The sequence below is a fragment of the Pinus tabuliformis genome, chromosome X (genome assembly GCF_031772625.1).
Source record: "Pinus tabuliformis cultivar Carrire ecotype Pingquan chromosome X, CPIR1, whole genome shotgun sequence".
Taxonomy (NCBI): Eukaryota; Viridiplantae; Streptophyta; class Pinopsida; order Pinales; family Pinaceae; genus Pinus; species Pinus tabuliformis.
In genome coordinates, this window is record NC_142308.1 from 230,515,500 (window position 1) to 230,531,022 (window position 15,523).

The 15,523-nt window shown below is 35.9% G+C and overlaps 1 pseudogene; it reads left to right on the plus strand.

Annotated features, from left to right (window-relative positions):
• Window positions 1-3,085: 3,085 nt before the first annotated feature.
• Window positions 3,086-15,149, plus strand: LOC149139200 (serine carboxypeptidase-like 50; annotated as a pseudogene).
• Window positions 15,150-15,523: the final 374 nt, after the last annotated feature.

Below are 15,523 nucleotides of genomic sequence, written 5' to 3' on the forward strand. Positions count from 1 at the left end.
TTACATTGTAAGGTGTCCCTTTGGGAAGAACTCCACTCGGGTGCCACTGTGTATTGTCTTGCGTTGTTGATCCGATGTGTTAAAGACGATTAAAATATTTTTGTCCATTGGATCATCATAGGCAGTTGAGAACACTACGTTGGAAGTTGGTTAGAGTAAGCACTACATTAGAAGTTAGTTACAGTAATGAGCCATAGTGAAGGCCGCCAATGGAGTTCATTTTGATGTCTGATCTACTCTACGATGTCAAATCCATCCCCACCCTCTGTAAAACTCTGAAAAAACTCGTTGAGTTACAGGACTACTAAATGCTTCAAGGCTCTTCTCGAGGAAGGATTCAGATGGACCAAGGTCCCACAGGAGGATGTTCATCCTTAATGGTAGAGCAAGGATATGAATATTTTTAGAGTTTTTAAGAAAAATTGAGGGCTTTTATGCTTTTGAATTTTAAGAGTAGATTGCAGGGATCACTCCTTTTTTTTCCTCCTATTTCAAAATCAGAACTAGTTTTAGTTTGAATTAATGAAATTTTGATAATTTTGATTATTATTAAGCTAGGTTTATGCCCACAACACTTGCAATATTTTTTGAGGATAACCATGGCTCATATATTGCATGCTACAAGTTGTATAAGAAGATATTATTATATCTTTGTCAGTGACTATTAAGCTATTCAACAAGGGCTAACTCTCGTGCTTTTTTGGATTCTTGATAGAATTTATATCCTGGGGTTTGTCTTTCTGATGTGGCTTGGGGATGATACAATGTTAGAGAAAAAAGTAAACCATCACCATCACATGAAATTTCTGGTAATGAGAACGTGTCCGATGAAGTCCCACTCAAGTGCCCCAAGCTCTTTGTCCTGTCCCTGTAAGTTATTTTCATCATTTCAATCATTCCAACCATGAAAATATAATTTTTCCTTTTGGTTACTAAATTATGCTACTTGGGTATTGTCAGGAACTCTTAAGACCTACCTGCTTCTGCATGGAATGGGATCTCTTTCAATCAAATGCCCAATAGGTGTCCAAAACTTCTACAAAAGTAATTGCTGGTAATGAGAAGAATTTTTAAATAAAAGTGGCCTTTTTCTTCCTAGGAACCTGCTTCAGAAAAAATTCAAAATAATATTTGATAATTTGTTTTCCATTGAATTTTCAAAATTGCAAGGCTACAATAATATTTAATTTATTTTTTTGGCTTGACATCTATGTAATAGTTCCTATCAAGATATGTAGATTCTTCATTCGGTCTCTCAGACCCCTTACCAAAGATAACACAACTGCATCCTTCATCCTTGGTCACTCGACAAAGTGATATCATCCACCGTAGCATTGGCCCTTTTATACTGATTTACATAATGAGCCCACACCTAAGTACCTCCCTCAAACTCAGTCATCAAAATGCACACTCATTTTCCTTCTCACTCATCCATATCACCTAGACTCTCACTGTCTGGTCCTCTTATATGACATCTACACTCTCTTTTATCTTGGATGACTATGTTATAGTTCCTAGCTAAACATTTAGCTTTGTTTTTCCTCTTCTCTCCACTTCTTATTATCAATATTGATCTAGGGATAACTTTTGTAGTGTCACATTATATATACACATGGATTGTATAAGTTAGTTCCATTGACCTAGTTCTTTGGTCACTTGTTTGACATTAACCAAATCCTCCTCTTATCTTTTATGGAGCCTGCCAGATTTGAAGAGCGTGTAACAAGATCTCCATGAAAACTCTCAGAAAACAGAATCACTGAAGGAGGTGAAAACCACTGTAAACACTTGGGATTACGATAAGTCGCCATTCTTATATAGGAAACAAACAGATTTGAATATTAAAGTGTAGAAATTATGGTGTATATTTGCAACTTCTCATTAAATTTTAATCAAAATCACAAGAAACAAACCTACTCTACTGCTCTGTGGAATTTAATTCACAATTTACAACATCATGTTAGCCTCTCTCATAAAACAATAATAAATCCAAAAATAAATGAATAAATTAAATATTCCAAGTTAGGAATTTGTGCCTAACTCCTGGGTTGTTCCTCTAAGATAGGAGTTAGTTTTGGTAACTCCTATATTGGTGTGTGTCTGGTGAGAAATTATCTCAACCAAAGGAGAAATTATCTCAATCAAAAGAGTCTAAGATTGCACGCACTATCTTGAGAACATTGTCTCTCATCTATTTATTTGTAACACTATATTCAATTTGTTGAATGAAAATGTGAGACAGAATACCTGAGGCTGAAGCCTTTTCCGCCATTCTTTGGTGTCTGGTTTATTATGTGTGCTTTATATATTTTTCTGAGTTAATTTCATTTTCAATATGTGGTATCAGAGCACACGGTTTTTTCACTTTGGGATTGAGAGACTGTGTATTGGCGCAGAGACAAACTGTGACAGCGTGTTGTGCAGAGCCGGATGCTGATGAATAAAGTTGGAGCTGGGTTATTGAAGCAATAATTGATAAAGTTGATTCTGCAATGTTCAGCAAGAACCGAATCAGCGTTGAAGTAGTGGACCGATTTCCTGAGGCTGAAAACTACAATGACAGTCATCGATTCCAAGCTGCGTTAGTTCTGGACTATACGCAGGAATAAACTGTGCGTTAACGATTCTTACCTGTGCGTGAGATTTGGTTTCAATTCACGGTGGGAGCATTGGTGTCGACTGGTGTGAGCTCATGAAGAAATTGGTTGCTGCTGCGAGGTGCCAAATAAGCTTGTGTCAAGATATCAGTTTCGCAGTTTCTGCAAGAGGAGCTAAGGTAGAACCAGATCGCAGCAGTTGGCCAGCGATGAGGTTGAAGCGGACATAGAAAATCCAAAGAGGATTCTTTCATGTTTTTATCCCACAATTTTGAAAGGCGTTTATAGTATGTATAAACGACTTAACTATAACGACTTAACGACTTAACTACTTAGCCACCGTGCTACCTCTTGAGGGTCAAGCAACAGACCAGTCCTCTTCAGGTGAGGATAGGAAGGAAGAGTAAATTTGCGCTCAACACAATCTAGCAAGCACAGTTTAGTATGGGAACAAGATCGTGATGCTTCCATTTCTATGCAATCAGAAGATGGTGGACAAGAAGCTGCTCAGGGTTTGCCATTTCAGCGTGCAATGTGGGACTTTGGACAATGTGATGCAAGCTCTCACATTTTGGCTTGTTGAAGGAACTGTGAATAAATCAACGTTTCAGAAGTGCATTGGATCACCAATTGAGTTTTATGCTTTTAGTTTGAGTCATTGTTAGCATCATTTTTTCTTTAATATTGAAATTAAGTGTTGCTTGCTCTCATCGCTGAAATACTTAGCCTTTCTTGCTGACCCCTCGACCCTGACCTCAACTGGCTCTTCTCCTGCTCACACATACCCTTAGGCTCTACACACTCGACCAACTCAAGTACTTCTGCTATTATTGTACCCAGAATCAATGGATGCTTTCTCTGCCGCTGAGACTGGTGCATTATATTCCCAATCACCCACCACCGAGCCCTTCTGATACTTGGCTACTTACTTTACCGCATAAAAGTGACCAAGTGAACAAGAAGCCCACCGAAGCCCCGAAGCTTCTAAAGCACTGAAGCGCAGTAAATAAATAGCATAAACAATGTACCTCTCAGCCATTACAAACTTATTCTGGCTGTTACACTCCCAACATTGAGGAGAAAAGTTCAGGACAAAGGCGTTACAAAAGAGAATTTCTTTCTGGAGAAAGCCATCACAATGAAGAAAACTGCGTTGAAGAATCAACGTTTGCCAAAAGAAGCTGCCAGTGTTTGCAGAAAATTGTCTAAGAACCAATGTTTTCCAGGCAAGTTGCATTAATTTACTTCTCCAAAAGAAAAACCATTTTCATAAAGCTATGGCTTTATAATATAAATATTGAAACGTGCCAATCATTTTTTTTTAAAAAGTGATTTCAATGAAAAATTACATGGATAAATGTAAAGTTTAAACGAATATAACTGTAATTCACTTTTGATAGAGTGACCATAAAATTCATTAAATTGTTTTTTTATGGAACTTTAAAAAGGATTATATTTTGTAATATTTTGGAGAGATAAGTTAGTTTTTTGGAATGAGAAGTAAGAAGTAACTTTATACATTTTGGAGAGATAAGAACTATTGGTTTGAGCGAGAATCAGTATTGTAATCCAAAGTAATCTTTTACTTTGAGAGAGATTGAATCAGTGCAGGCATTTCTTTGAACACATTTGCTTCCAAAATTTGCGAGCGTTAGATTCTCATTATTTGAGAAAGCTTCAGTGGCAATGTTGTAAAAGATGAAAGGTTGATGATCTCAATACTCAATAAAGACATATTATTTGTGGTGATTGTGTCCTAGATCCGCCCGAAATTGAATAAGGGGATCTTAGGTACACCATGTGTATTTGTGATGGCGAGTGTTTTTATGGCTTCATGTTGTTGCTTATGATTTGTGTCTAGTTTTGACACATAAATGATCTCATTTAACACACATAAAGTTCAATGCAAGCAAGCACAACACTTGTAATAGAATAGCTTCAAGGAAGGATAATTAAGCTCAACACATGCATTTGCGTCACTACAACAAATAATCAAAATTTTCAACATCGGCATTCTACCTCAACAAACAAATTCACTCAATACAATCAAGTTCATGAATTTGCAGACTCCAGCATTTCAAAGAAATTTCTACATCACTACAATCAAGTTAATGAATCTGTAAACTTCAACGTTTCAAAGCACAGTCTACATCAACATTATTGAACTTGTAATCAAACTCAAATTACATTGAATTGTAAGGGTGCATTCTCGATTGAAACCGACACCCAAGTCTTCCATCGAGTCAAATTGAATTCATTGTAGTGAGACATCAATCACAAACATGCAATGAGAAATAACACACATGCACACAATAATTTTCTAGGGGAAAGCATTTGCTAAAAACCCCTATGCCTGCTTGCATTAATTTGATGAATAGAAATGTATTACAATTTCTAGCTCAGTCTGAGCTCAACCTGTAAGTGAATAACCTATCTCTTTTCTCACTGAGAAGCTATGGATCAGACTTAGTCAATTTCTTCCTCTGCTTGAGCCCCTATTTCCTTGCACAATTCCTAAGGAAATAGGCCCTTATTAATTAGGAATTTTCTCCAAAATTCTTGTTCAATTCCTTAGGGTTGACCACTAGGGAAAATTTTAGGGGTGAAATTTCGCAAATGGGCTATTTTTTGGACATTTTGTGAAAAAAATAACCGACTATTTTGTACATATAAATGATTAAATGGATGATATTTGCCAAAAAAACTTACCAATTTTAGTAGAAAATTACATTATTTTTATTTAATATTCACCTACATTCTATACCTATGCATTTTCGAACTAGAATAGTCACCCACTGATCTAGATCTTAGGAGGAGGTCCCCAAGATCTAAAAAATTGAAATGGATCTTGGGGGGAGGCCCCCAAGATCTGAAAATTTGAATTGTCAGGAGAAAAGTAGAGAACACCTGGTAAACAAAACTACAACGTTTTTTTTAATTAAAACAAATAAAAATTGTAAAGGCTACATTGTGGTGGACAATCTATCCTTTTACAAAATGTGACTTGTTACTTATAACCTTTTTTGGTTACAATACCATAAGTAAATTCTATGGGTGGGTAAATACCATGGTTGAATGAATATCATGGGTGGATGTCACTTACAATACCATGGGTAAATTCCATGAGTGGATATATACCATGGGAGGGTGAATACCAAGGGTGGATGCCACTTACAATCATGGGTAAATTCCATGGGTGGATGAATACCATGGGTGGATTCCATTTTCCATTTGGATCAACCACAATACTATATATAGGAAAAATATTAAATCCTTAAAAAATACCTTGTTGATCACCTGACCTCATGCAACACCCATACACTCAACTAGTTTATAATTGTTGGTTAACTTCGTTGGAAACTCCACCAAAACTGGAAAACTCGTATCATTTTCATGCATGAGCTAATTATTAGTCAATTGATCAGTTAACTAGATGATCTTTGAGTTATATTGATCTCCCACTACTTAACTCACCACCAACTAGTTCTATTAACAATTAGAACTAGTTTAACTTATTACAACTGAAATTAACTCAACCTAGGCTCCTAAAATTTAGGAATCACTAAATACAATTGAACTTCATGCAGCTTAATTGAATTAACTGAGTTGATTGATTGACAAGATCCATGTCACCTTAGTTAACTTCTCCAAGTTGTATGATGACGAGGAATTAATTTTTTTCTCAATTTAATCAAGGAAAAAGCGAATTGAGAATTTCTTTCTCCATTTTTAAACATAAATAATTCATCCTATACAATACTCCAAATATAATAGTGAAATGCATCATGGTAAGAGACTAGTGGTTGCAATTTCAAAGAAGCATTACATCAAGTAGTTTTCTCAAAGAAGAAAGGTAAAGCACCGGGGCCAAAATGGCTTCTCAACAGACTTCTCTTAGAATATGCAAGATATACAATGTCAAATTATTGTGGGTGATGAATTTAGGAAATAAAGAAGCAATTTATAGTTCTAACGTCAATGCTCACCTCTCCTTAGAAAAGTTCAAGAATCTCAGTTCACAACACTCTGCAATTTTTCAAATAAACTTATAACCAAAACCTGTATTGGCACTGGGCTAGGGTTCTATTTCATTGTGGTTCCGTCCCCTTAGCTAAAAGAAATTACTCCCAGATGCGTTCATGTCCATTACAGGTTTGGTTCCTCAAATTTGGATCTGACTATGATGTGATGATAGGAAAAATTTACATCTTCAAATAAAAATAACCAAAACCATATATCAAATTCCCAAAACCAGAATAAAAAAGTGGTTACCCATCCAAACAATAGGTACAAATTATAGCCACATTCGCCATTTCAAGACAAAAATCAACCATAATTTACTTTGGTTTAACTATTGGAATAATAGAATTGGATTCAGTCATCATGTTGTGTACCGAAACCAATCAATTTTTTGCAATTCAATTAGGTATCCATTCAACAAAAATGTGTTAGCATTTGGGATCCAAAAAAAAACCCTGGAAATTAAGGGAAAGCCAATATTATACAAATTTTTTCCCTTGGCCCATTACACTCAGTTGTTATCAGTTTTCTCAAACCATTAACTCACCTAATTGCAAGTGGCTTTTGGAAGGTGGATAGAACATTAAAATCCTACAACATATGGAATGTGTCGTCAACAATTTTTATAATTCCTTTAATGTGAATTATCAAGTTGCATACATTAGTGGTTAAGCTACAAAATATTCTTCCAACACATCAATTTCCAACATACTAGAAGAGTACCAATCAGGTCACCAATTCAGATGACTGACAAGACCATGTTGTGAATGTGTGGAATGGTTGATGTAAAGAAAGAAGATATATTTAGGGAAAATGACTGCAAAAGTGTGTGATAAATCTCCAAGTCATGTCAATCAATATAATAAATAGTTATGACATTCGTGATTCATATCAAGATTAAAAAACACCTCATGTAGTGAAGACATTCAATCTTTAAATCACATATAGAAGATGAGCTCCAACTATGTGATATGGAAGTACCCCTATAGAGGCACAAAATTGTTGATTTCGTCAAAACTGAGTGAGTTAAACCATTGATTGATAAATCAAGCATAGTATGGTAGAGTTAAATGGAAAACTCACAGTCTGAGCCAAGGAATCCATATATGAGTAGTAACAATGAATTTGAATATTTTCACTGGTTACTCTTCTCACTTTCAAAATTAGGGCATCATCTTTCCCAATTAAACAATTGACAAGGTCAGCTCTCACAATTGGTAATCCTTCTACTCTACACAACAACAATTCATGTTTCATATGTTGTGTAATTATTCTCTACACAGATATGGAATCATGGTACGCTTCTGACATCCATAATCTATGGTTAGGATTCAGCCAATGCAATTTTAACTTGTTACTAATTACCAGGCAAATGTTGTTTTCCATGTTCACCTCATCTAAGTTTTGGTAATTATGTATTTCTTTATATTATGTTTGCTTGATTTAAGTTTTTGTATTTGTACCTGTTTCTAAGTCGGGAATTTAAATTATTCAACTGTTGCTGGAAATCCATCTAGACTTTATTGGACACCATGCTTTCCAGTAAATTGCATCAAAAATATCTTGCCAATGCTACCTTTTCTCATAGTAGATAGTCCCTTAGCACTATGTTGTTGTGAATCTTCAAAATTTCCTAAGAATTCTTTAGCTATTTTTACATCATAATTTTGCATATCAAAGTTAATCTCTTTGTGATGTCTGTACTTCTATTTTTTGTAGTTGAAATCTTCTTTGCAGCTTCATATTGATGGCACCAGTCCTATAGCTAAAGATATTGGTCGTTAGGTATAACTTTAATTGTGACATGATGTAGAAAGTGGATAGTACTTTTAAGAAGATATCAACTAACCCATGCATTTGTCAACATTTATTTTCTATCGTTAGTTTATTTTTAATTCTCATTTTTCAAATAGATAAGGTTGTTGTTGCTTACTTATGGTAGGAGAATCCCAAGTGCAGAATTGTTTGCTAGAATAGATGTAGTTGATGCTACTACATTGAAGCGAGTAGCTAACCGATTCATATTTGACAGGGTAAGTTATATGGATCTTGCATATTGTCCCCATGAATAAGCACTTAAGAGGAAACCGTTTATTTTTTCAGGACTTGCATTTCATGAGTTTATTTTTTGCACCTCCAGGATGTTGCCATTTCCTTATCTTTACTTGCAACCTATTACATTTAATTTGAATAATGAGAAAATAAAAATTGTGATTGTATTTTAAATGAGATGACAATTCTTATAGTGTCAGCATTGTAAGCTGCCAATATCTTAATATCTATGCAATTTTCCATGTCAATTGAAATGCAATGCACTTCTTTGGGGTCATTGTATAAATTATAACTAGAAAATTGAGATCATTCCAAAATATTTTCCTCAAAAACACACATTGAGTGTCATATGGAGTGAACATTTGCAAAGACTTTGTATAGATTTTTAAATAATTTCTCTTTTGAAATTTTTTTATATTCTTCAAAAGCCGCCTGATGGTCCTATTTTGTAGTGCAGATATGTTTCTATGTCAATCTATGTGTTCTGACATGAAATTTCTTATCTTCTCACATCTATTTCAAGCGATACATTGCAACAGATAGTGAAATTAACATTTCTTCTTTTCGGTCTGTTTAACCTCGCAAAGGCTTAATTTGGTGAAGTGTTTCACAATTTATGCCTTTTATTTTGCAACAAAATGCTTTTAAATACTCCAGTCTGGAATAACTTAAAACCATAGCTAAGAATCACATCAATTGCAAGAATAGTTGCCTCAATATAAAGAATTATCTTTCTATATATTTGTATTAAAATACAACTCTTATGGATGAAAAATAAGATCCCTTGAAGAACCTCCAATTCGAGTGAATTTTGTAGTATGGAAGGAAAGTTGAGCTTTGGCTTAACGAAGGCAGAGTACGTTTCTAATAGACGCTGAATTGATAAAACACAATTGAAAATATAATATTTTTTTCCTGGAACAAATTATTTGTTAGAATTCATTTTTGGCCTTTTCACTCCAAAGCACTTTTAACAATTGGCATTAACACAGTCTAAAATGTCTTGGGTTTGCAAAGTATGTCAATTTTTATAAACATAGATTTACAAACTCTTCTACTTTTTAGCTGGCAAATTAATACTCTATGGTCCTTTTAAAATTGCTTCTTGTTATGCACAAGACAACATTATAACTAACCTACAAGGTTAGGAACTACACATGGCTTGCTTATGTTGGAAAAATGGCCCTTGAGAGGTGCATCACCGAACACAACTATTTGGAATTTAGTTTTAAATATTAATACTTAGCATTTTTTTGAATTGATTTCTTCAAAGTTAATCACCGAACACAACTCTTTGCAATTTAGTTTCATAAGGTTTTTTTGAACTGCTTCATCAAAGTCAAGACAAGAATTATAAGCAGCTTAGAGTGGGCAGGCACAAGAAGCGAGAAATGGCCCTTGAGAGGCAGACCACTTAACATAAACACTTTTTTTTTTGAAGCTAATATGACAGTGGGCTACCTTCTATGAAGATCACCTAGGACTTGCACATAGACCTATTTAGGTATTTGTCATGGGTGGTCTAACATGCTATTATTTGTACTATTGAACTGTGACTACATTGGCATTGCAAATTCTTTTGGATGTTGTGATATTTTCAACAATATACAAGGTATATCAATTCTTTACTCCTCAATAATTAATTGTTGAACTAGGTGATGCATTTCCCTTGGGGTTGTTGTTTAGTAGTGAAGATGGTGGTATGTAATGCTGCCCACAAAGGTTCATTTCCACTGGAGACCTGAATAAGAAGTTGGGGTTGGGTGGAGTCATATGTAATTTGGATAGAAGGGTAATCCCATGATGCAGTAGCATCTTGGTTGAACAAAAGTTCTTACATTTAATGCTTTTGTCCCTTGGGGGCAGCTGTTTTTCCTGTCAAAGCTAGTTGCTTGTGGTGCCCACCCTTTTTAGGCTAGTTGATGTGTTTTTAAGTTTTTTTTTTCCCATATAACCAAGCACCCCACATTCTAGCCTAGGCAAAGGTAAGATATACTTTGGAGATCAAGACCGTTTAATAACAGGGCTCAAAACCATTACAACAATATACTTAATATGAGCTCAACATGTAACTTGAGATTAATTGAACTTGGGTAGGGATGTTAAATCATTTCAGCCAACCACTTACAACACATTCACTTAAAAAACATAAATGGTGCATGGCTATCTTAAATCATTTAAGTAATTGATAAAACTTAAAACATCTCTTTCATTGTTCATTGTCATTTAATCTATTTTTCTTACCGCGCTAGTATCTAGAGTTTGTTAATGTCAAGGGGGGGTTTGACTTTGATTTCAAAGATTTAAGCCAAGAAGAAAAGTGGAGGTTGTTATTCGGCAACAATGTCTTCTAGAAATTGATCTTGCATTGTTCCTTCAAGGCCCTTCTAAAATTACTTAATGATGCAAGGGCTTTTAAAATATAAGTATGTCGTATTTTCATTGTTTGTAGAGCAATGAGATCTATAGACACCCATGAATATAATGTAGCCACATACATGTACTACACTTTTTTTTAAGTTCACATGCTTTTTTGGTATACATTACAATAAAAAAAAATCATTCGTAATCATGTATATATATGGTATTTATTGGAAAATTTTCCATAATATTTATTGGAATCTTTTTTCTATATCACAATGATCCGAATGGAAAATGGCATCAACCCATGGTACTCATCCACCCATATTATTCTTCGACCCATGGAATTTACCCATGGTATTGTAAATGGCATCCGCCCGTGGTATTGTAAAATCCACCCATGGTATTCATTCACCCATGGAATTGACCCGTGGTATTGTAACTGAAAAATACTATAAGTAACAAGTCACATTTTGTAAAAGGACAGGTTGTCCGCCACAATGTAGCCTTTACAGTTCAGATGCATGTAGCCTTTACAGTTCAGAGGCATGTAGCCACACATCTCTTCTCAAAGATAAGCTACCATTGCCCTCGCTGGTTTATTTCCATTTCTAGTTGTAGGCATATTTCAGTATTTTCCATTAATGAAATGAAGTATTATTTCCACTGCATATATGTCTTTATGGTTATCTCAGTAATTTGTTGCGTTCCTGTTTAAATCTAGATCAGTGGGTTTTAATAAAAAGTTTCTTTGTGGTTTTGTTTATTGGGCATTCTCCTATTTTTCTTTTGGCAATGCAAGTTTTCAGATCTTGGGGGTCTCTCCTCCCAAGATCCATTTCAATCTTTTAGATCTTGGGGGCCTCCTCCCAAGATCCGGATCAGTGGTATCAGAGCAGGTTATGATTCCATGGGAATGAGGGTTTGATGCATATTTCAATTTCAAATTTTGCAGCAATATTCAACAAACTTTAGGCATGTGCTACAACCTCCACAGAGCACTTTCTTGGGTCAAGCAGGAAGAATTTTTCTTTTCTCATTTTTTGCAAGAATTTTTTTTTGGGCGGCGACTTTGCAGATCAGATCTGAAACATTTGGTATAAAATTTACAAAAACAAATATCAGATCTGGATTCCTCTCGAAAAATCACCCAATTTCAAAAAAAATGGGTTGAATCGGAGTTTGGATGTGGGAGATATCGCTGATTTAAAATCAGCTATTTTTCAGAACTTTTGTGACGGCATAATAGTTACAGTGCGAATCTGAGATTTTAGAGTGTCCAGATAAGGATTTCCAACACATGAGAAGATGCAAAATGATCCTTCTGTTTCCAAAAATAGGTTATAATAAATATTCTGAGTTATATTGGCCGAGTTATGTCCATTTTAATTCTGGAGCAGCATTCGGAGTGGGTTCCCATTGGAGACGTGCCCTCCCACCCCACTTTAGTAGGCACCTACTTCACATTCATCAATTTCAACATAGCAGCATTCAACTTGGGTTATTTGGAGACGTGCCCTCCCACCCCACTTTAGTAGGCACCTACTTCACATTCATCAATTTCAACATAGCAGCATTCAGCTTGGGTTATTTGGAGACGTGCCCTCCCACCCCAGGCTATGTAGGCACCTGCTACTTCATCAACAACCAACATCATAGTTATGGGTCAACCGCATAAAATCCTTGTCATCGAAGTCCATTTGCTAGGCCGCACACTGTCAGAATCACAATTGGTCACAAGAATTACAGGCTATCTCTATCCTCGGATCTTTGTTTATCAGGGTTTTGGGTTAACCACATAAAACCCTTATCTTCAGTGGCTCTTCATATTCAACAAAGGCTTTGCAGGAGGGAACTTTATGCAATGGGGACCATTGCTTCTTAAGGAGGGAGGAATGATCCGAATGGAAAATGGCATCAACCCATGGTACTCATCCACCCATATTATTCTTCAACCCATGGAATTTACCCATGGTATTTAAATGGCATCCGCCCGTGGTATTGTAAAATCCACCCATGGTATTCATTCACCCATGGAATTGACCCGTGGTATTGTAACTGAAAAATACTATAAGTAACAAGTCACATTTTGTAAAAGGACAGGTTGTCCGCCACAATGTAGCCTTTACAGTTCAGAGGCATGTAGCCACACATCTCTTCTCAGAGATAAGCTACCACCGCCCTCGCTAGTTTATTTCCATTTCTGGTTGTAGGCATATTTCAGTATTTTCCATTAATGAAATGAAGTATTATTTCCACTGCATATATGTCTTTATGGTTATCTCAGTAATTTGTTGTGTTCCTGTTTAAATCTAGATCAGTGGGTTTTAATAAAAAGTTTCTTTATGGTTTTGTTTATTGGGCATTCTCCTATTTTTCTTCTGGCAATGCAAGTTTTCAGATCTTGGGGGTCTCTCCTCCCAAGATCCATTTCAATCTCTTAGATCTTGGGGGCCTCCTCCCAAGATCCGGATCACACAAAGTATTTCATCTTTGCGTTTTAGGATTAAAACATTAATTACGCTGTAAGGCATTACCCTTTGAAATAAATTTCCAAAATTTCCATCATGTCTCATTTTGGAGAATCTGATCATATGTTAGATAATTAAAATTGTTTGTGCCCTTGGATTGGATTAATAGTTAAGAAAGGAAACCAATTACTCTACATAATTAGCGAAAAATGCATACAGCCTCCTGAATAGAAGTCTTTATTGCATTGCAGGGGCAAGACTGGTCCCTTCAACTGCCAAATGCAAAGAACAAAGAACCTACAGACGAGGGCTACCAAATGTAAGTAATGCAAAGAACTTACAGATATGTGAGCTTCGTTGTGTGGCCAAGTATCTGGAGATGACAGAAGCCAGAGGAAGCATTTCCATGGAGACCTGGGTATTTAAATGTGAAGGCATCCTTCGAAGAAAGATTGTTCTATGCATTTTATGAGGCAATAGAGCCGAATATGCCCATTGCAGAGACACCCATAATTCTATGGCTGCAAGGGGACCCACACTGCTCAAGCATGAATGGTAATTTCTATGAATTGGGGCCCTGGAGAATCTCGTCAGACCTCAAACTCTATCAAAATGACTCACCATGGAACTGTAAATTCAGTGTTTTATTCATTGATAGTCTAGTGGGTTTAGGCTACAACATAGCAGATAAGGCCGAGGAAATCCCTACCAACCATAACCAACTTGAAGAACATCTTTATACTGCTTCGGAGGAGTTTTATAGCTTAGTTCCATAATTCAGTAACCAACTTTTGTTTGTGGTGGTTGAGAGGTATGCAGGTAAGTATGCTCCTACTTTGGGTCATTGTATTTTAATGAAATCTAAAAATAATTCAATGGAGAATGCATAATTGGGTTCACTCGGTTATGGTGGCTCAAAACTTCCATTCCGTCTTGGTGGGATTCTGATTGGAAATGGGCTGACAGACCCAGAAATTCAAGTGAAAACCTATGCCAGTGTTGCATACCATTTTGGGTTGATTGACAGAAACAAGGAAATGGTAGATCAAGTTTTGGAATTCATGCATAAACAAGAGTGCTTTCAGGCCTACAAGGCTATGAAAGATTTGTTGGACTGGATTGAGAATGCGAGTGGTATTGCAACTCCTTTGGAGGTGATGAGGAGTGTTCCTTACCACTGCTCTCCTGATGGAAAGGACTTCCTTGCACCTTTCTTGAACCAACGATCAGTGGAGGGGGCACTGAATGCCAAACAAGGTGTGGAGTGGGTACCCTGCAATCCTAGGGTCCATAGAATTATGGAAAATGATATAATGAAGAGTGTGAAATGGAAGGTGGATAAGGTACTAGAAGAGGTTATTGTTTTTTGTATCAGGGCCATTACGATATCCAAGATGGAGTTGTTAGCAATACAGAATGGATGAGAACAATGAATTGGTATGGAACCAATGAGTTTTTTAATATGGGAAGGAGTATATCGGTTGTGAACGATAAGGTTGATGGGAATTGGAGGTCTTATAAAAATCCAACACAAGTTGTGTTGCTAGGAGTTGGTCATGAGGTTTAAACTGATCAAGGACTTCGTTCTCAGAAGATGGTTGAGAAATGGATTGCAGACCAACTATCTGGTTGTAGGTTTTCTGAGTAGTGCAACTTTGACACGGCTCGGTTTTAAACTGTATTTTGAAAAAATCATAAGTCATGAATTGGGTGTGTTTTATCTCCACCATAAGATGCACAACACTTACAAAATATAAATAAGTTGTTAGATACTAATTTGGGCATGAAAGCTGGTGTCCTGAAATGCTAGATTTTGTTAATGCAGTTATCATGAATTTTCTTTTGAATCATTATCCCTTTGTTTGGCTCCACATGATATGGCTTCCTCTACAATTTAATCTTGCTTTTAAAATGTTGCAATATTGTTTATTAAAATCGAGGGTATCAGATGTGTAAGTTTACAAAGTTTGCAAATAGGGTTGACAAAAATTGTTTGCAAATGCTGAAATATTGGTAGTAAGT